The sequence below is a fragment of the Pan paniscus genome, chromosome 19, assembly GCF_029289425.2.
Source record: "Pan paniscus chromosome 19, NHGRI_mPanPan1-v2.0_pri, whole genome shotgun sequence".
Taxonomy (NCBI): domain Eukaryota; kingdom Metazoa; phylum Chordata; class Mammalia; order Primates; family Hominidae; genus Pan; species Pan paniscus.
Window position 1 is genome coordinate 28,090,071 of NC_073268.2, and position 21,474 is coordinate 28,111,544.

Sequence of the window (21,474 nt, forward strand, 5' to 3'; positions counted from 1 at the left end):
GGAGGAAGGAAGGAATGAGAAAGAGCAGGGCAGGACGGAGGAAGGAAAGGGAAAGTCTTGTGGATTGGTTTGTATGTTTTTAATAAATCTCTCTGAAGGTGTCATGTTTCTGAGACAGGTGCTAATAACACAGATATTTTTACTTTGTAAAAATTCATCCCTCTGTGTGTACTCACTCATGCTCTTTTCTTTATGTAAAATATTGATTATAATAAACAGTTTTCATATAAATATAATGGGTGAATTTTATGGTACACAAACTATACCTCAATAAAGCTGTGTTTTAAAAAATAAATATAGTATACCAAAAAAAAAAAACCCAACCCTTTGCACAGTATATAATATAGACTAGGTATCAAAAGACCAAGAGAGGCCCCGAGTAGCTAAGTGGTTGCCCTGGGATGAGGCCATCAGAGAGGGCTTCTCAGAAGGGAGGTCTATGGAGCCAAGCCCTGTGGGAGAGGAGGCAGGAGAGGCTGGGGCAGGGCATACCACATGCCCCTGGCCAAATCGCTTCCCCTCCAATCCTCTCTCACTTTCCTCCAAGAACAAGGCTGGGAAGGGGAGAAAGGGAGGACAACCGGAGAAGGACAGCCCAGGCAAAAGGTTGGAGCAGAGAACAGAGGTGCTCCAGGCACAAGGAACATGAACCCTAAAGGCTTAAACTGCCCTGAGCACAAGAAAGGAATCAGGGCACTTAACATCGGGGGAGAATGAGGAGGGCAATGTCCTGAAAAAATTCCCGAATAACGTAGGCAGAAAGTAACATCGCAATTGAGACAAAGCTTATAATGATAATGATGGTGATGATCCCTTTTTTTTTTTTTTTGAGATGAAGTTTCACTTTGTTGCCCAGACTGGAGTGCAGTGGTGCCATCTCGGCTCTCTGCAATCTCCACCTCCTGGGTTCAAGTGATTTTCCCACCTTGGCCTCCCAAGTAGCTGGGATTACAGGTGCCCACCACCATGTTCAGCTAATTTTTGTATTTTTAGAAGAGACATGGTTTTGCCATATTGGCAGGCTGGTCTGGAACTCCTGATCTCAAGTGATCTGCCTGCCTCAGCCTCCCAGAGTGCTGGGATTACAGGCATCAGCCACTGCGCCTGGCCCCCCAACCCTTTTTTTTGAGACAGGATCTCACTCTGTCACCCAGGCTGGAGTGCTGTGATGCGATCTTGGCTCACTGCAGCCTCCACCTCCTGGGCTCAATCAATCCTCCCACCTCAGCATCCTGAGATGTTGGGACCACAAGTGTGCACCACCATGCCTGGCTAATTTTTAAATTTTTTGTAGAGACAGGGTCTCCCTATGTTGCCTGGGCTGGTCTTGAACTCCTGGGCTTAGGCAATCCTCCTGCCTTGGCCTCCCAAAGTGCTGGGATTACAGGCATGAGCCTCTGCAACCAGCGGATGATCCCATTTATGATGTTAGTAATATTGCTGCTGTCTTCATGATTGTTGTTGTCAGAAAAGCAGCAGGATGAAGTACAACATTTCCCAAAGTGAGCTCCAAGGAACACTTCTCCCCCAAGATTCTTTCTCCTCAACTAACTTGTTCACAGCAAAGATTTTGTTCATACTAACTCTGCTCTGCTCTTGGGACTACCCAGTGTGCAAAAGTACAATAAAGGCTCTGATAAGTTCTGCAGCAAATAATCTGTTTAACTTTGTTGCAAACAGCCTTCCCTAAGCAGAGTTGATCACAGAAACCTCCTTTTTCATACTTATTATCACCCCAGGAATTGAGGCTTTGTGGCTCACACTCTGAGGAAGGAGGAGGAGAGCCTGAGCTCTGAATCAGACAGGCTGGGTTCCGTTTCAGCCTGTTTCACCATGGCCTTAGGTAATTTGTTTAACCCCTCTGTGCCTCAACTTCCCTGGCTGTAAAATGGAGGAAATAATGCCTGTCTCATAAGGTTATGGTGAAGCTTCAATTAAATTTGGCACATTGGCCAGGTGCAGTGGCTTGCGCCTTAATACCACCACTTTGGAAGGCCGAGGTGGGCGGATCACTTGAGGTCAGGAGTTTGAGACCAGCCTGGCCAACATGGTGAAACCCCGTCTCTACCAAAAATACAAAAATTAGCTGGGCATGGTGGCAGGTACCTGTAATCTCAGCCGCTCTGGAGGCTGAGGCAGGAGAATCACTTGAACCCAGGAGGTGGAGGTTGCAGTGAGCCGAGATTGCGCCACTGTACTCCAGCCTGGGCGACAAAGCAATACTCTGTCTCAAATATACATATATGGCACATGACAGGTATTCAACAAATGTTTGTTCACCCATTTTACAGATGAACTCACTTGCCAGGAATGCATAAGCAGCGAATAACAGCCAGGGCTGGGATTCAAGTCTAAGTTTTGCTGTTTGGTGGGGGAGGTGGGGACCCCTGCCTGCTGTTGGATGTGGGACTAATGAGTCTTTGTAGCCAAGGAGTCACCCTCTGAAGCATAAAGGATTCAGGATTACTTCCTGAAAGCATAACACAGCACAAGCCCTGGACCATCGGGGACTGAGTCATGACTCTGCCACTTACAAGTCACTTAACTGCTTAAGAAAAGTCACTTAACTCCTTGGGTTTCTGATCAGTAAAGTGGGGATAAAAATATACCTTTACATGGAGTTACCGTGAGGCAGAAATCAGTCAATGCAGGTAAAGTGCTTAGAATAGAGATTGACATGTGGTAAACCCTCAATACATGTGAGCTTCTGTTATTATTTCTGTTACTATTCTTTGTGGGGCCCCAAGTCAATTGACGGGAGATAGGGATGCAAAATATTCTTTTTCCCAAGGGGTCCTGGAAAGCAGGCATGACAGTCCCTGTCTGCTAGGATCCTGTCTCCTGGCTCCATCCTTCTATAGATTCCAGCCCTGCCTGAGCCCCTTCCTTCAGCTATGGGGATCTCACTAATGACATCTACCCTGATGGGGCTGCCCACACCAAGCATGAGCATATTAAGCCATTCTCGAATTGCTATAAAAAAATACCTGAGATGGGGTAATTTATAAAGAAAAGATGTGTAATTGGCTCAGAGTTCTGCAGGCTGTATAGGAAGCATGGTGCTGGCACCTGCTCAGCTTCTAGGGAGGCCTCGGGACACTTACAATCATGGCAGAAGGTGAAGGGGGAGCAGGCACGTCACATGTGAAAGCAAGAGCGAGCCAGAGAATGGGGTGGGGGAGGCGCCACACACTTTTAAATGACCAGACCGCACGTGGACTAACTGATCCAGAGCTCGCTTATCACCAAGGGGATGGCCCAAGCCATTCATTAGGTATCCGCCCCCATAACCCAAACACCTTCTACCAGGGCCCTATCTTCAATACTGGGGATTGCACTTCAACATGAGATTTCAGCAGGGACAAATATCCAAACTATATCAGTGAGCCTGTGACTGGCCCGTCCTCAGAGGCTTCATCTCACTAAAGAGCTACTGACCCCATTCTCACCTCCAGCTTGCATTTGAATAGTGAACTTGACCCTTCAAATCACTGTCATGTCTGCAGCATCCTCTGAGAGGAGCAGAATGGGCATTTGCATCCACAACTTATGAAGGAGGAACTGAGGCACACAGTGACGTTCAGGGACTCCCCTGCAGCCAAATGGGGCCTAGAACCCAGGTTTCCTGACCTGCAAGTCTGGGCTGCTTCCCGCCGTATTGTGCTGAGCCAAGCCCCACCCCTCACTCACTAAATGAAGTGATTCTTAGTTAATAAAGGTACCCACTTCCCAATAAGGCTACCCATGCCAACGGGAGGAGGCTCACTGGTACGGCGAGCCATGCAATGGAGGTCATCCACGGTGACAAGTCCTCATGGTCAGCAATCCAATGGCCCCGGCCCACCCTGCTGCACGTCTCCCAGACCCTCCCATTCCCTCCCATCTCAGGCTTCACAAGAGGGCTTCCCCAGGCTAATGAATCAAACTGTCATCTGGCTCCTAATGGCTACAGAGACCTTGGCCTGGGTCACCTCTGACCCCAAGGACATAGCTAAGCTGATATACTCATTTTCTAGCCCAATGAGCCTGCTACGTCTCCCACAGCATGGCACTCAATGGCCATGGTGGCCCCACGCTAAGATGTAGCTCTCAGATTAGAGGTCAAGTGTTAAAGTTCTGAGTCAGGGCCAGATCTACCTTTTTCCCTCTCTTCCTCCTCCTCATTCTCTCCCTTCGGTGTTCCTAAATTCTCTGAAGCTTAGTTTTCTCATCAGTTCAGGTGGCATCCAGTTCAGGTTGCTATGTGTAAGTGTAGCTCCTGGCCCAGGGCAGGCATTGGCCTCCCCTGGCAGGCATTGGTTATGCTCAAGTGACAGCATAACCTGTGTAGTTCTGGGTCACCCTGTGGCCAGTCTCTATATGGTGCTGCATTCAGAGAAGACATCAGTCCATCACCACAGGACACTGAAATGCAGCTCCAGTTCTGACCAAAGCATCTGTAAATGGGCATTTACATTCCTAAAACAAATCCCAACTTCTTAGAGTCCTATTTTTCCATCTCCTGCTCCCTCTGGCAGCATGGCCACGGTGTCTCAGTCTCCCCACAACCTTCACCAGCCTCAGCCCCAACAGCGGCCTGGTTCTCCCCGCGCTCCCTTCTGCCTTTATCCACTTCTATCCTTTTCACCTGGGAGAAATACTCTGCTTTGCCTGATGGAAACTAATCTGAGATTTGGGGGCTTCTTTCAATTTTCCTCCCTCCCCAGCAACTGGGGCCCAAAGCGGACCAAACACACAGAAACTTCCTTGGAGGGAGACGCAGCGCAAAGGCTGGGAATCCTTGGATGTGAATTGTTTTGGTACTGAATAGGTGGTTGTTATTAGCAGGCACAGACACACACTTATCACCGCCATCCACGATCTCCTCCGGGAGCTTACAGTCGAGTTGAGGAAAGAACTTGAAATAATTTGACAACTTGGAACTCTGAACTGCACATAACAGACACGCCTCTGGAAGGAGTGGTCAGAGAAAGTGCTCCAGGCTGGGAAAGACTTGAGCTGAGTCACACACACACACAGTAGGCATTCGACTGGGGGTTGAGTGAGGGATTCATGGAGAGGGCACACGCAGATGAGAAAAGACACCAGGAACAGACTTGAGAGGCAAGGCCAGAAAGGACGGCTGGGATCAGATCACATCGGGGCTGGAGAGCAGCCTTGAGATCTGGGCTGCTGCCTGGCAGGGGTCACGCAGAGCCATGGAAGGTCTTGGAGCACAGGAATAAAGCAATCGAATCTGCTGTAGGAAGCTAACTGGTGGCCAGAGGAGGAAGGTGGGAGGCCGGGTGAGGGGGCTGAAGGCCAGCTGAGGGCAGGGCTGTGGGGCTGGAAGTGAAGGACTGGGTTCAAGTGTTGACCATGACCGGACAGGGACACAGGTGGGGAAGGGAAGGGGGAGACCTGGTTCTAGGCAATGACTGCCCCTGCCCACCTGCCTCTGTCAACTTCTGTGGCCCCACTTCCTCAGTCCTTTCCCAACTCTAGCTAAACCCTCTAGACCTGTGTGCTTCTCCCACTCCCCATCTCTCCCTTGGGGACCCCGGGTACTTGTCAGTGGCCTCACTCCTCACCACACTCCACACTCACTCTTTACTGCCTTGAAAGCTCCGAGGAGTTTCTCCAAAGCTAGCGGCGCCCAGGCTGTTGGAGCTGGCCATGAGGTGCTTCCCCTCCAAGTCATGTAGGGAAGCTGAGCCCACCCAACTCACAGGTAATCAAGGCCCGTGTATGAGAGTTCAGGGGTGAGAGCATGGGCTTCAAAGCCAAACCACCTATGACTGGGTCCTGACTCTGCCAACTGCTAATTATGTGACCTCAGACAAACTAATTAACCTCCCAGACTCAGTTTCTCCATCTGTACAATGGGGGCAGTGGCGGTTCCTGACTCAAAGGGCTGTTGTAAGCATTGAAAGAGTTAATAACATGCGAAGCCTTTAGCACAATTCCAGGCACGCAGCGAGTACTCAATAAATATTGACTCCTTTGTTGGTTTTTTTTTTTTTTTTTTGAGACAGAGTCTCGCTCTGTTGCCCAGGCTGGAGTGCAGTGGCATGATCTCAGCTCACTGCAAGCTCCGCTTCCCCGGTTCACGCCATTCTCTTGCCTCAGCCTCCTGAGTAGCTGGGACTACAGGTGCCCGCCACCACGCCCGGCTAATTTTTTGTATTTTTAGTAGAGACAGGGTTTCACCTTGTTAGCCAGAATGGTCTCGATCTCCTGACCTCGTGATCCTCCCACCTCAGACTCCCAAAGTGCTGGGATTACAGGCGTGAGCCACCACGCCCAGCCTAATATTTACTCCTTTGTATAGAACAAGTCCCGTGACAGACACTAGGGAGACACAATGTATAAAGCAGGTTCCCTGCTATCATAGAACTAACAGGACATGCAAAGAAATAAATGCCTTGCAATTTGGAACAAATGATGAGAGAAATAGGAGATATCAACTCATCCTCAAGGAATCCCCAGTCTTGGGAGGGGGGTGTGCACAGGGGCTCAGCTTCTGCCTTTCAAATCTTAGTCTGATGGGAGAGACACACCCTCCTCCCTGACCCAGGGAGCTTCCAGCCTGTTGGGTAAGGATGGACTCTCACACATCAAGGTGTCTCCTCCCAGGCTGCCTCTTCCTATTTGACTACCTGAAATTCCTACTGTTTCTTCAAATGTCACCTTCTCCAAGAAGACTTCCTTGATCCCCACCAGACAGGGAGTAGCCCATCCTTGACACTCCGAGAGCACTTTGCTCCCTCCTCCATCAGAGCACTTCTCACTCTGCACTGAAGGAGACTGTGTGTGTCTGTGTGTGTATGTCTCCAGGCCACCTACCCACAAAACCCACATTTGTGAAGGTGGAGACTAGGTCTGACTCTAGTGAGAGCCAGGTGCACAGCACGTGCAGAACAAGTGTGTGCCGGCGAAGTGATGAATGAAAGGATTGACCGGCTGGTAAACAGAGAGACAAATCTGGAGACACTGGTCTGTTAGGGAAGACGGACACTGGGACAGGCTATGTCTCTTCGTCATAGAATAGGATGATGACAACCTCGCTAGGGCCCCAGAGAAGCTCTGGGGGGGCACGAACAATGGGGATTCCAGGGAGCACCCCTGCTTCCCAGCCTGCACAGCACCAGCCTGCCCTCTGTTACCCACTCTCAATGATCACAGCAGAAGCCAGGCACGGTGGCTTACACCCATACTCCCAATATTTTGGGAGGCTGAGGCAGGAGGATCACCTGAGCCCAGGAGTTCAAGACCAGCCTGGGCAACATAGTGAGACCCCATCTATCTTGAAAGAAAGAAGGAAAGAAAGAAAGAAAGAAAAGAAAGAAAGAAAGGAAGAAAGGAAAGAAGGAAGGAAGAGAAAGAAAGAAAAGAAAGAAAGAAAGAAAGAAAGAAAGAAAGAAAGAAAGAAAGAAAGGCAAGAAAGCAAAGAATCATGGGAGCACCCTCCGTCCCTGGGACTGGCTGTCTTCCCCACCTGGGCAGCACGCCCTGGAAAAACACCACAAACATAACACAAATCTGTTACTACACCAGAAAGTGGGGGCATATAGCCAGAACATCACAATGTCTGTCCCAAAACCCTCTAGATGCAAGCCAGGGTCTCTCTGCCCATACCTTGGTTGGTTTACTCAGGCCAAAGCCAATGGCAAAGTGAGTGTTCAAAACATGTTGGACAAGTAAACGTCTGAGCATCCAGGGGACAGAGAGCTGGCTGTGCTCCCTTCCTCCTACAGGGGCTTCCCCCAAGAGCCCAAAGAGCAGACTCTGGAAGTGCCGGGTTCACGTCTTGCCCGCTGCACGATCCTGGGCAAGACATTTGGCCTCTCTGAGCCTCAGGCTCCTCCTCTAGAAAATGGGTACGATCAGAGAAAAAGCTTCATAAAGCTCTTCCAAATGCAAGTTCATATTTTGTTCTCACTTCTTGTGAGTGAGAACAAAATATGAACTTACATTTGGAAGAGCTTTATGAAGAATAAAGGGCTGCACAAACAAGGGACTTGGAGTATTTGCATTGTTTTTTGTTTTGTTTGTTTGTTTGTCTTGAGACAGAGTCTCGTTCTGCCACCCAGGCTGGAGTGCAGTGGTGCAATCTTGGCTCACCACAACCTCCGCCTCCTGGGTTCAAGCAACTCTCCTGCCTCAGCCTCCCAAGTAGCTGGGACTACAGGTGCGTGCTACCACACCTCGCTAATTTTTTTGTATTTTTAGTAGAGACGGAGTTTCACCATGTTAGCCAGGATGGTCTTGATCTCCTGACCTCATGATTCACCCACCTCAGCCTCCCAAAGTGCTGGGATTACAGGCATGAGCCACCGCACCCGGCCTTGTATTGTTTTAATATTATTGTTATTACAGCAAAAGAACAGAAACTCAAGCCCTTGACCCTGGATCAGTGCTGTGGCCCTCTAAGGCATCCTCAGCATCTGCTCTGAGCTGGAATTTTTGATTCAAGGTCCAACTGAGGCATGGAACAACTGGGGTGAGGAGAGGAGAAAGGTAGGTGTGTATATGTGTATGTGTCTGTGCAGGTGTGCACTTGCACGTGTGTGTGCCTCTGCATGTGCATGTGTGTGTCTGGGTGAACATTTGCATGTGTGTGTACATGTGTGTGCCTCTGTATGCACATGTGTGTGGGTCCACATTTACATATGTGTGCATGTGTGTGTGCCTATATGTATGCATGTGTGTCTGGGTGCACATTTGCATGTGCACGTGTGTGCCTACGCATGCACATGTGTGTGGGTGCCCATCTACATGTGTGTGCACGTGTGTGTGCCTACGCATGCATGTGTGTGTCTGGGTGCACATCTGCGTGTGTGTGCCTATGCTTATGCAGGTGCATGTGTGTGTCTGGATGCACATTTGCATGTGTGTGCAGGTGAGTGTGTGCCTGTGTGAGTGTATCTGTGTCTGCCCTGGGGTGGGGAGAGGTGGGGACAGAGGGAAGAAAAGGGGAATAGAGAAGAAAAGAAGAAAAGCAGAAAAGCACGGGGAAGAGGAGGACTGAGGTATTCGGTTACATGATCTAAATTCTAATCAAACATCATTTAAAGCGTGTTTTATTTCAGCCTCGGGAGAGCCGGTCCCTCCTGGCTGCTCACCATGGCAACGGGCCGCTCATTTCAGAAGTGTCATGCCACATTATCATCCTGCCGCCTCACAAGCTCTCGCCGCCTGACAACTTCGCTCTGCCCCTTGCGACAACCATCCCCGCTCCGCCGGTTTATTTTTGGTGTCAGCCGGCCCCCCCTTCCCTGCCCCCTCCCCATCATCAGTGGATTGAAAGACAACCTCAGCCCTCCAGCCGGTGAGCATCGCAGCCTGTTTGGTGATAAGAGATAATTTGAGAAGATATTTGCTTACATGTGTATGAACAATTTGCTGCATTAAGACAATTCTGCCTGGTGCATGGGGATGGGGAGGGGGTGGCCAGTGCTTCAGCTGACAACACCCCAGGAAAGAGGAGGGACAGTCTTGTGGGAGCTCTATGCGATGATCATCTGGCTGCCTTCCCCAGCATCACCAGGAGACAGCAGGCCGGCCACCAACTGACTGTGTGACCTTGTGCAAGTCACTCCCCTTCTCTGTGCCTCCCTTTCCTTATCTATCAGAAGATGGGGTCAGAACAGCTGGAATCTGAGATCCCTGCCAAGTGTGGCACTGGGTGAACCAATGATTCTAAGAAAGGGGGCAGCAGACGGCTGAGGACCCAGAAAGAGGATATTCCCCCGGTCTTGTCACCACTGTGAAGACAGATGAAGGGAAAGAGGTTCACATCCCACTTCTATCCATATGACAGTCCCAGCTCAGAAAGGGTGGGAGTGAGGAACCTGAAGCTCCCCACTCTGTGAAGGCTGGAGAGATCCCTGACCTAGGATCGGAGCCTGTCCTGGGAGGGGTTTCCTAGGACACCCTTCCCTGCTCTCTGCTGGGCCTTCATCACAGAATGAGACATCTCTGAAGTCACCCACTCCACCTCGATCATGTTCACATACACACATGTGCCGCTACAGGCATCTTTCCAAGATCAAGGGCCAAGATGGAGGCAGAAAGGCAGATTCCGAAGAAGCTGGGAGGGAGGTGTGCCCTGAGGCCCCCAGGTAAGGAGATGGGATCCCTGGCTCTCAGAGCCAAGCAAGGAGACAATGGGTTGAAAGGCAAGTTGGCCCCAGCCTGAAGCTCTACACACTAAAGGCCAAGAATAATGACAAGAGTTTCCATCTGCTGAAGACTTCCAGGTGCCGGGCCCTGTGCTGAGATTAAAAGGGTTGGAGCCCCCTCCCCAAACGCTGTGCCCTCCTGACCCAGGTGGGTGGAAGCGGGCCTGGGAGAGTCTCAGCTGATGGGAGCCTGCACCTCTGTTTATTCATCTGTCAAACAGGGTTAATAAAAGTTCCTACTGGATAAGATAGCTGTCAGCGTTAAGAGAAGGCTTAGCACAGTTGGGGCATATAGTAGGTATTCCATAAATGTCAGCTATGAGAAGTGAGGAACTCAGGCTTTCTGCACCACTCAGCCTGCTAGGCACCTGGGCCCTGTGGCCTGTTTGGCTCCCACGCAGGGGCCCTGTTCTGGGGAAGGGAGACTCTACACCTGCCTCCAACCCCTACTTAGTTTCTCTGGCCCAGCCAAGATTTCTTCAGGTCATGAAGCATGACCTCTCTCCCGCCCCTGACAGCCTCCTCTGGTCTTCAGGCCATGAAGGATGACCTCTCTCCCTCCCCAGACACCCTCCTCTGGGACCCTCAGACCCCAGGAACCTTCAGGTCACTGCCCACAAAGTGACCCTCTTCTGTCTGCCTTTGACTCCTCTCTGCCCATGTTTGGGGGTAACATGGGGTGAGGGGCCCACAGAGCCCCTGAAATTAGAAGATCAGCTGAGAACTTAGACCTCCACTTACCTCACCCACCATCCCCTTCTCTAAGCAGGGTCCCGCCCCCACTCTTCAGGAGAATGGTCCCAGGAAAACCACATCGATGTGGTAAAGGCCAGTCTCCTTCACCATCCAACTCCAAGCAGGCTCCCCCAGGCCTTGCAGACCCCTTTTCTCCCCCAGGGCACAGACAGTGGAGTAGAGAGACAGTGGCTGCAGGAAGAAGAATCTCTTTAGGGTCAGTGGAATCAGGGTCCAATCCCAGCTACACCACCTCTCAGCAATGGGGTCTTAGGCCAGGGGCCTGACCTCAGTGTTCCTATACCATAAAATAGGGACAACGATACATACTTCATAGGGCTGCTGGCATGATTAGAGGTACGCCACCCACATAGTAGGTTTCCAATAAAAAGCAGCCATTATGAATAACAATGACCAAAGATGCCCCAGTGGAGCCAGGGAACGATTTCCCTTCCATCTGCTGCAGGCCTCCGTGTAGACTGGCACTGGCTGGAGACTTCCATGGCCAGGACCTTGTGCCCTGAGCCCCTCCACCCTGCCTTGTTCTGCCACCCTGCTGGAGCCTGGAAAATGATGGGCTGGGGGCTATCGTGCCATGTTATGCCTCTGCGCAGGCAATGTTTGCGTGCCCTGGTATGGCTCTCTTTCTTTTTTCCTCTCTTCAGCAATGCAGCAAAATGAATCGAACGATTCATCTCAGCATTCCACTCCCATCTGCTTTACCTAGAATGGGAGGGGTCAAGGGGCTCAGCACCTGGTAGGAGGGGCAGGGCCTCAGGAAGGAAGCTTTGTCCCAAAGGAGAAAGGGTTCTCAAATCACATCCACATTTCTGGATTTTTTTTAATGTGAAGAGCATGTATTATTATTTTTTTGAGAACAGGGCCTCACTCTGTTGCCCAGGCTAGAATGCAGTAGCATGATCATGGCTCACTGCAGCCTCCACCTCCTGGGCTCAGGCGATCCTCCTGCCTCAGCCTCCCTAAGTGCTGGAATTACAGGCCTAAGCCACCATGCCTGGCCATTGTATTATTTTTATAACCAGGACTTCCACACACAACAGTAGTGAGGTCGGCCAGATGCCAACCTTTCCCACACCCACAAGCACCCCCCACCTCACCCCACTCCAAACCTCTTAGAGGCAATAGAGCACAGGAGGCTCAGGGGCCTGGGTCCCCAGCCTCCTCCACCCCTTCCAGCTGCGTGGCCTTCTGCAGGTCCCTCGAGCTCCTGGGCCTCAGCTCCTAATCTGCACCATGGGGATAAGGCAGGTCCCGCCTCAATGGACCCTGGTGAGGAGTAGAGGAGGTGACCTGGGGAAGCTCCCTGCGCGTGGACTAGCACCCAGGAGGTGCCGCCGCCCACCCTCTCCTGAGAGAAGGTGGCGCCCCCAAGTGCCAGAGGCTTTAAGCACTTGCTTCTCAGCTTCCCTCTGGAAGCAGCTTTGGGAGGAGGCCGGGGCGACGGGGAAGTGAGGGAAACAGCCCCCCAAATAGGAAGGGGTCGGGAAAGTCAGCTCTAGGGGTCTTGCTCACCCCGCAGCCGGGCGCAGCCCTCCTGTCCTGCACCGTGGGGGCGCCGCCCTCCCAGGCGGGCCTCGGAGCGGGTCAGAGAAGGGAAGCAAAACTCCCGCCCCCACCAGCCCGGGGCCTTGGGGGAAGGGCCAGGGCGGGCGCCTCCGGCTCACCTCCCGACGGTGAAATGTGCCCATTTACCTTCACGCTCCGGTGCCGGCACCTAAATCACTGTCTCCGCGGCCGCGCTCAAGGTTGCTCCCGAGCCGGCCGCCGCCGAGCAGCCGCGGGAACTCCGGCCGAGCCCCCACCCCGAGCCAGGCCGGCTCCGCAGGCCGCCCGCTGCGCCCTCCGCCCCGCGTCCCTTCCCTCCCCTCCCTTTCCTTCTTCTTCCTTCTTTCTCTTTTTTTGGCCCAAGGACTTAACTCAGGGAGCAAGGAGGCCACAGTCCCGGGCCCAGACTCACCGAGAGCCTCCAAGGCCCGCTTCTGTCGCAGACTGAGGTCGTTAGGACCGCCCCTGAGGGAAGAAGGCTCCGTGAGGCAACTTTGAACTTGGGTCCCTCTGCCCAGCTATGTGCCCCGAGAAAGCAGGACAAGAATATTTCAATCCTGTGACTCCCGTATGACTGGTACGCAGAATGCATCGTGTGTGTGCGCGCGTGTGCGTGTGTGCATGCGTGTGTCCGTGTGTGTGTGCGTGTGCGCAGTGTGCGGCTGTGGGCGCACCTATCTGTGTGCGCGAGTGTGTGTGTGTGCCTGTGTGTGCGTGCGCTTATGTGTGTGTGTGCGCAAGTGTGTGTGTGTGTACCTGTGTGTGTGGAAAGTGCTACTTTGTAGAAGGTAAACACTCGCCTGTCCTTGTGACTTGTGACTTTGGCACCCTTTCATCAGGCCCTATGCTCATCCTTCAGCTCCTTCTGCCTTCCTGGTCTTTCTCCTTCCTCTCCCCCAGGGACCCCCACTTGTCACCTGTCCAGAGAGGAGGAAAGAGAGTCCCAAGGCCGCTGGAGGCTTCTGTGGAAAAGGGGGAGCCGGCTGGGGCTGTCAGCACCAAGAGGAGAAGGTCTCTACCTCTGCCCTGGCCAGGGTGTTTCCCTCCGCAGACTGGGAAAGGGGCAGCCCGGGGGAAGTTCAGAGACCACACATCTAGGAAGGGAGAGAGAGGCAACGAACAGGGAGGGACCCCCAGTCTGGCCCTGAGGCCCACGCAGGCCAGGGCTGATTCTGCCCTAGCGCTCTGAGCTCACTGTCTGCCCTGTGCACTTGCTCTGCCTGCCTGTCATTCATTTGCACCTTATTTCTGTTTTCCCTGTGTGGATCGGTGTCTCCCTCATCTGACTGAGGGTTCCTCTAGGACAGAAGTGACGTTTTCTTCATCAGACCAGAGACTCTCTAGAGCAAAGATATATCCCTCCCGTCAGAGTGGGTGCTCCCAAAACAGGAGCTCTGTCCCCCATTTGCTGAGCTTCTCTTGGCAGAGGATCTGTCTTCCCATCAGACTAGGGCTTCCCAGGTTAGAGGTTGGAGCTCCCTCAACAGACTGGGAACTCCCCTAGTGCAAGGCTTGTGTCTCTCCCAACAGACTGGGGACTCCCACAGGTCAAGGGCTGTGTCTCTCAAGGGCTGTGTCTCTCCCCTGCAGACCAGGAGCTGCCCCAGGACCCTGCTGACGGCATCTGACTTAATGTCCAAAGCCCCAGGGTCCTGCCCCACGCTCAGCCACTGTGGTTTAGGAGCTCTCGGGTCTGGGTGTAACCACAGCTTCATCATATCATAGCTCTGTGACCTTGAACAAGTTGCATGACCTCTGGGTTGAATGCTGCCACTACTCAGGGTCTTTGAGGCTCCAGTGAGACAGCATTTGGTGAAAAGGCCTAGCCCAGGGCCTGGCATATAGTAGGTGTTCAATAAATGCCTGTCTCATTCCCTTCCCCTCATTAGACAGAGAAGTATATTCCAAACCTGCTCTTCCAGCTTGGACCAAGGAGACAGAGGGGAACCAGAGTTGGAAAGGAGTGCCCACAAAACACACACACACACACACACACACACACACAAGCAACTGGGTAGTGGCCTCCTTCGTTAGGGGATAGGGCGGTGGCAAGGAGTTAAATGTATTAAGCAATTTACAATTAATATAGAAGTCATTCCAGAGATAGCTACTAGAAGGAGTACAACAGGGCAATTAACCCACTAATACACTAGGCTATTACATCGCTATGTCTCTTATTTTAGCCCGAGGTGATTTGAAACGCATTGGATTAGAGGATATTACAGGAGATAGCATGAAAAATAGCTTAATGTAATGAGCCATCCCGTGATGTCTGCTATTAAAGATGATTTGCAGTTGAAAACTACAACATACAGTAGTTCAGCTATTTGAGGACCGAGAGGGTGGGGGCTGGGGTGGTGCTGTTAACCCTTCCCTCCTTCCAGCCACCCCCACCCCACCAGGCCCTCCACCACCTTCATGCCAAGATTATCAAGTGCATCTTATTAGGCGACAATAGCTTCGTTGGGAGATTGGAGATTGGGGCCTGAGGTTGATAAAGAACCAATAATCTGCTAATAACCTTTAAAAAATAGATTCCCCCAGGGAGCTGTACTAATGGGCTGAGGCTGGGGAGGGAGGCTGATTGGCAACTGGATGTGGAAATGGGTGTGGGATTAGGGTGGAGGGAGACTTCCCTTGATAAGGGGAAGTTCAATGTGACAGCCCCAATCCCAGCTCCCCTGAGTGAGCAGGCAGGCAGGTGTGTGCGTTATGGACTGCTTATTTAAGAGGTATGCCTAAGTATGTGTGTGAATAATTACAATACACAAAACTTTTTTTCTATTTAGCCAAGCTTCATATAGTGCATCACAACTTTCAAAGGGTATTTCAGGCCAGTTGCCATTACTCACACCTGCAATACCAGCACTTTGAGAGGCCAAGGCAGGAGGATCACATGAGCCCAGGAGTTTGAGACCAGCCTGAGCAATATAACAAGATCTCATCTCTACAGAAAAATAAATAAATAAATAAAACTAAAACATTAGCTGAGCATGGTGGCACATGCCTGTAGTCCCAGCTACTCAGGAGGCTGAGGTGGGAGAATTGCTTGAGCCTGGGAAGTGGAGGTTGCAATGACATTGCACCACTGAACTCCAGCCTAGGTGACAGAGTGAGACCCTGTCTCAAAAACAATAAAAATTTTAAAAAAGACTATTTCACATGCATTAGTTCTCTGAACTTTACAGGCATCCAGAGAGGTAGGTAGTATTATACCTTCATTGGACAAGAAGGCATATGAGCTCAGAGAAAGCAAGTAACTTACCTAAGTTCAATGCAGCCAGTTATACAATAAGACAGGAATCAAAGAGAGGTTTTCTGATTTCAGAGCTTGTGCTCAATGATATGCAATTCCAGCCTATGACTATGTTCTACCCAAGAAATCTCTGCCTACCTCAAGATCCCAAAAGTCTTCCCCCATGTTTTCTTCCAGAAGTTGTATTGTTTTACATCTTGAGTTAATTTCTGTGTATGGTGAGAGGTGAGGTTTGGTGTTCATTATTTTTGGTTGGATTATGAATGCATTTGCACATCCATGTGTTTGGCTAGGTGTAGATGGAGTAGAGTACACACTTATGAGCTGGATGCCACATAGAGACAGTGGCCTCTATGCAGAGGTCATCTGAGGCAGACACACGTAGAGTCACACTGAAGATGGTGGATACATCAGCACGGTGGGCTCGAGGAGTGGGTATTGTACACTGAGGTGTGAGTGCCTGGGGTGAGCATGTGAGTGCATGCTTGTTTTGGTGAGCGACACGTTTGTCACATGTGTGTGCCGGTGTATGTCTATCACTGTACATGCATATTGGTATATGTGTGTGCAAGTGAATGTGTCCCTGCGCCTGTATCAGGCTATGTGTATGTTCACAGCTTTGGGTGTCACCCAGCATGTATGTTTGTGGTTAGCATTTGTGGGCATGTCACTGTTGCAGCTAAGTCTGTGTGTGCATGTCACTGTGTGTGTGTGTGTAGCTGTTGTCATGGATGGTACTGTGTGTCTGTGTCTGCATCTGTGTGTGTATGTCATCGTGCATGTCGCTGTGCCCGTGTGTTGCTGTGTGCCTGCGCCTCCCCTGGTGCGGCAGGGCCAGCCGGGAGCAGCCCCCGCGCCCCCCTCACCGCTGTCTTTTATCATCATTTGCAGCGATAGGGAGCCCAGGAGGATGGTGATAAATAAGGGCCACTTAAAATACGAGACGACCACTCTGACTTTGGGGAATATTTCTTCTGTGGAGCAGCTGGTGCCGCCTCAGTCCTTGTAGAAAGGGGTCCCAGGGGCCGCCAGCCCCTGCCCAGCTTCCTTGGGCTCCCTCTCCTCCTCCCACTCCCCCCTCCCCTGCCGCTCTCCTACCAGCTCTGGCTTGGAGGCCTTAGGAGGCCTGGGGAGGGAAGCAGAGGGGGCCCCACCTCAAGGCCAATGGGGCAGGGCAGGGCCCTCTTCAGGGTCTCCATGGAAGATTGAGTATCATGGGGAAAGAGCTATGGACCAGGAAGAGGCTCAGAGGAGACTGGAGGAGATAAGCCCTCAGCCCTGTGGGATTCCCTTCTAATTCCCTCTCCCTTCTAAGCTCTGGGGAAGGAATGGCTGGGGAGTGCCAGAGAGCCAAGACGCACAGAGAGACACGCATAGACACACAACCCAGTCACACCATCTTGAGCACCTATGATGTGTCAATCCCTGAAAGAATGCCACGAGAACACCCATCCCATGTAGCAATAATAATGTACACACATACTAAGGCTGCTACACAAAGACATACAAAGGCATGCAAAGAGACTGGTGTGTAAGACTTGTCACAGTGAGTGCTGGGAACAGGAGGAGAAAGAAGGAAAAGGAATTGAAAAGGGAAGGGAGAAAAGGGGGAAATATGCACATGTAGATGTGAGGGATACACAACAGCATCAGTATAGAATGGCCCCTCAGTGGGAGGAAGAAGAGGGAAAAGGGGTGGAGGACTGCCCTATATGGGTGTGCAGGTTGCTCACTGCACAAGGAGAAAAGCAAGGGCTAAATCCACCCTTTGCTCCACCAACTAACTCGTGCCCTGGTATGAGGCTTTCCCATCAGAAGGAAAGATGCCTTTAATTGTTCATAGAAAGCACCATCAACCAGCCACACCCTGTACCCACAGGGCAAGGTCCTTCCAGTAGGTGCCTAATTCTCACACAGGTGCCTTAAGAGCTAGCTAGGCCCTGGGGGCCGGTTGGGGGAGGCTCTTGAAGTCTGTCTGTAAGACATTATTTCCTTAAAAATAAAAAAAGAGGGCAGGGCATGGTGACTCATGCCTGCAATCTCAGCACTTTGGAAGGTCGAGGCAGGCGGATCACGAGGTCAGGAGTTAGAGACCAGTCTGGCCAACATGGTGAAACCCCATCTCTACTAAAAATACAAAAATTAGCTGGGCTAACCCCTGTAATCCTAGCTACCCAGGAGGCTGAGGCAGGAGAATTGCTTGAACCCAGGAGGTGGAGGATGCAGTGAGCTGAAATGGCACCACTACACTCCAGCCTGGGCGACAGAGCAAGACTCTGTCTCAGAAAATAAAATAAAATAAAATAAAATAAAATAAAATAAAATAAAATAAATACATAAATAAGGCCCAGTGCAGTGGCTCATACCTGTAATCTCAGTACTTTGGGAGATCAAAGTGGGAGGATCGCAGAAATTCAAGAGCAGCCTGGGCAATGTAGCAAAACACTGTCTCTACAAAAAATTTAAAAATTAGCCAGGCATGGTGTAATTTTCCGAGTAGTCCCAGCTACTCGGGAGGCTGAGGTGGGAGAATCACTTGAGCCCGGGAGGTCAAGGCTGCAATAAGCTGACATCGTGCCACCACACTCCAGCCTGGGCAACAGAGCAAGACCCTGTCTCAAAAAAAAAAAAGGGAAAAGAAACAGAGGAAAGGAAGTAGAAACTAAAACAGAAGAGAAGGAAGAAGAGAAAAAAGAGGGAGAGAAAAAAGAGAAAGGGAAAGGAGAGAAAGATTTGAAAGAGGAGGGAGAGGGAAATTAAACCATAGAAAGAACTTGTCACTGTCACTCTGCTAGTTGAGATGCCAGGACTAATCTGGGTCCCCGGGCAGGGGGTGGTGGGACAGGCGAATCAGGAATAACAGGTCTCTCCCCTTTCCTCCCTACTTTCCTCCTTCTCTCTCTCTCTCTCTCACACACACACACACACACACACACACACACACGCACCTCCTATGCCCATCCTGTCTCCATTCTCAGCCTATCCCAGGTGGCCAGGGACCTGTCACGTCTCATTTCCTTCTCCCAGAGCCAGTGATGAGGAGCTGGGGGAGAGGTAAGTGGGGGGACCACCTGAGCTGACCTTTTCTCCTTCAATTTCCCTCCCAGGCTCCTCAGCCATCAGCCATGGGTGTGCTGACACCCTCATTTCCTGTGACCTCCCCAACACACACAATGTCATGTCCCCACTCATCCGGGCTTAGGGTCCTAGGACCAACCCATACCTTCTCCCATTGAGCTGCAAATCCCTGGGCACCTTCCCTGGCCCCATTCCTCCCAAACATTCTCCAAGCCCCTGGGACGTTTTTCTGCCCCGCCCACCCTGTGGGAGAAGAAGGAGAGAAGAACTAACATTTTCTGAACACCAATTGTGCGCTAGGGACCCTGAGCCCTGGCTGTATCATTTGATGCTCACAAAAACCCTTTGAGGTGAGTTTTAACTCAGAATCTCCAATTGACAGAGGAGGAAAGTTCAGGCCATAGATGGGAAAGCCTCATGGCTCATAACTAAGGCTGCAGGAAAATAAACCCGGGCTCTTGACTACAGATCCTGCTCTTTCCACTACAGCATCAGATGCTTTTCTTGAAATCTCGCTCTATCCAATCTTCTCAATTTGGTTATCGAGGGCATACAGTGTGCCAGGCACTCTGCTAAGCACCATCCACATTATCTCATTCAACCTCACACCCACCTATGGGGAAGATTCTATCATTACCCCCATTCCACAGATGGGACAGTTGTGGCTCAGGGAGGTTGAGCAACTTGCCCAAGGTTACACAGCCTTGGGAAAGCAGAGCCAAGACTCAAATAGGGTCTCCTGCCTCTTAATTAACACACTGCCCAATGTGATGAGATAACACGGATTCTGCCGCTATCGCCTGCAGCCCGGAGCCGGCAACAAGACCGACAGTCCAGGCCTAAAGGAGTTGAAGGTGGGGTGCTTGGGCGCAGCAGACAAAGAGGGTCGAGAGCTGCACATTCTCAGTCTTCCCAGGAGCACTGGCCCCATTGTCCCCACAAGTGCCCCCAGATTGTCAGAGCCAGGGCCTCATCTGGCCCTCAGAATATATGGCTGCAGAATAATATGACAGCTGGGGGAGGAAGGGTGGAGGCTGGAGTGGAGGGGCAAATGAAGAAGGCTCTGCACAGCCCCCGGAAGGAAACTTAATAGTCTGGGGGCTCCCTTGGGTCCTTCTCATTAAAAAAAAAAAATCTCTATTTAAATGCAAATTTGTGCTGGAGCTGCGATGGGTTGGCAGGAGGAGGCAGAGAAGCATCTAGACACTGATGACGTAGACCAGCCATTGGACCCCGCTCCCTGGCTTGCCTTGTAATCTGGGATTCTGCTCCTGGAAGTTAGCTTTATCCTCAAAGATCGCCCCCTCCCCACTCTCTGCAAAGCCCCCTCCAGCTTAACCCCTCGCTACCTGTCTCTGCCTGTGTGCATCTGTCTGTCTCTCACACACACACTCACTCTCTCTCCAGACTCTGCGTAGAAATGTGTTGTGGGGTGAGCTTGCAGCTGTAAGCCGCGGTAGCAGTTTCCCTCCTGAGTCTAGGAAGTGGGGGTGTCTGACATGACACCCCTCCTCCACATGCCCTCCTCCAAGGAAAGAACTGAAGTTAGAAGAGGGAGAAGAACCTGAAGTCGGGTACCTGGTTTTGACCTACCTCTCCCCAAACTAGAAAACCCATGAGACACACACACACACACACACACACACACACGCACACAACCAAGTTTCAAACCAGACAATAGAAGACAAACTGGCCTTCAGGTTGGATTCTTGAGAGAAATCAGACTCCAAGCCAGGAAAAACTGCCACACATAATCCCCTCCTTCCTCTCCCCCAGCCCCCAGGTCAGACTTCCAATGTCACTGTGGGAAAAGCAGACTGGGATGCGGGGTTGACAGCTGAGACCCACACCTGCCCAGTGCCCACATTCTGTCCCAGCCCACCTCCCACAGTGGGGGAGATCCCTCTGTTCCTCTTCCTCAACAAATCCCTCGGCCTGAGCTCCCCTCTGCCCCTCAGTGCCCCCCACCACCTCTCCAAGCCCATTACCTCCAGAGATAATTATGTGGGTGATTCGCTGGCCCTGGAGAGCTCTTCAGTGGCATTAACTCGGGATGAGGAAGAGAAAGGAGGGTTGCCCCTGGTTACCACCCTTCTCCCCCTTCTTCCCAACCCCCACCATTGAGGGTGTTCATTTAGGGGGAGTGAAGAATGAGATGTTGTGAAAATCCATCTAGGACACAAATACAAACACCTGTCTCAAAACTTTCTACTTCCATTTCTGGCTTTGTCAGGGGAAACTGAGTCAGGAGCCTTGTCCTCGGGGACAGATGGTCTTGGGGCTAAGAATGCCAGCATTCTGGCTGGGTGCCGTGGCTCACGCCTGTAATCCCAGCAGTTTGGGAGGCCAAGGTGGGTGGATCTCTTGAGATCAGGAGTCCGAAACCAGCCTGGGCAACATGGTGAAACCCTGTCTCTACTAAAAATACAAAAATTAGCTGGGCGTGGTGGTGGGCACCTGTAATCCCAGCTACTCGGGAGGCTGAGGCAGGAGACTTGCTTGAACCCCGGAGGCGGAGGTTGCAGTGAGCTGAGATCTTCCTACTGCACTCCAGCCTGTGCAACAGAGTGAGACACCATCTAAAAAAAAAAGAATGCCAGCATTCCTACTGGCCCTGCCACCTCGGCAGCCACTCATCTCCTCCTTCCTGCTCCTCTCCTTCAGCCAGCCCCTTGG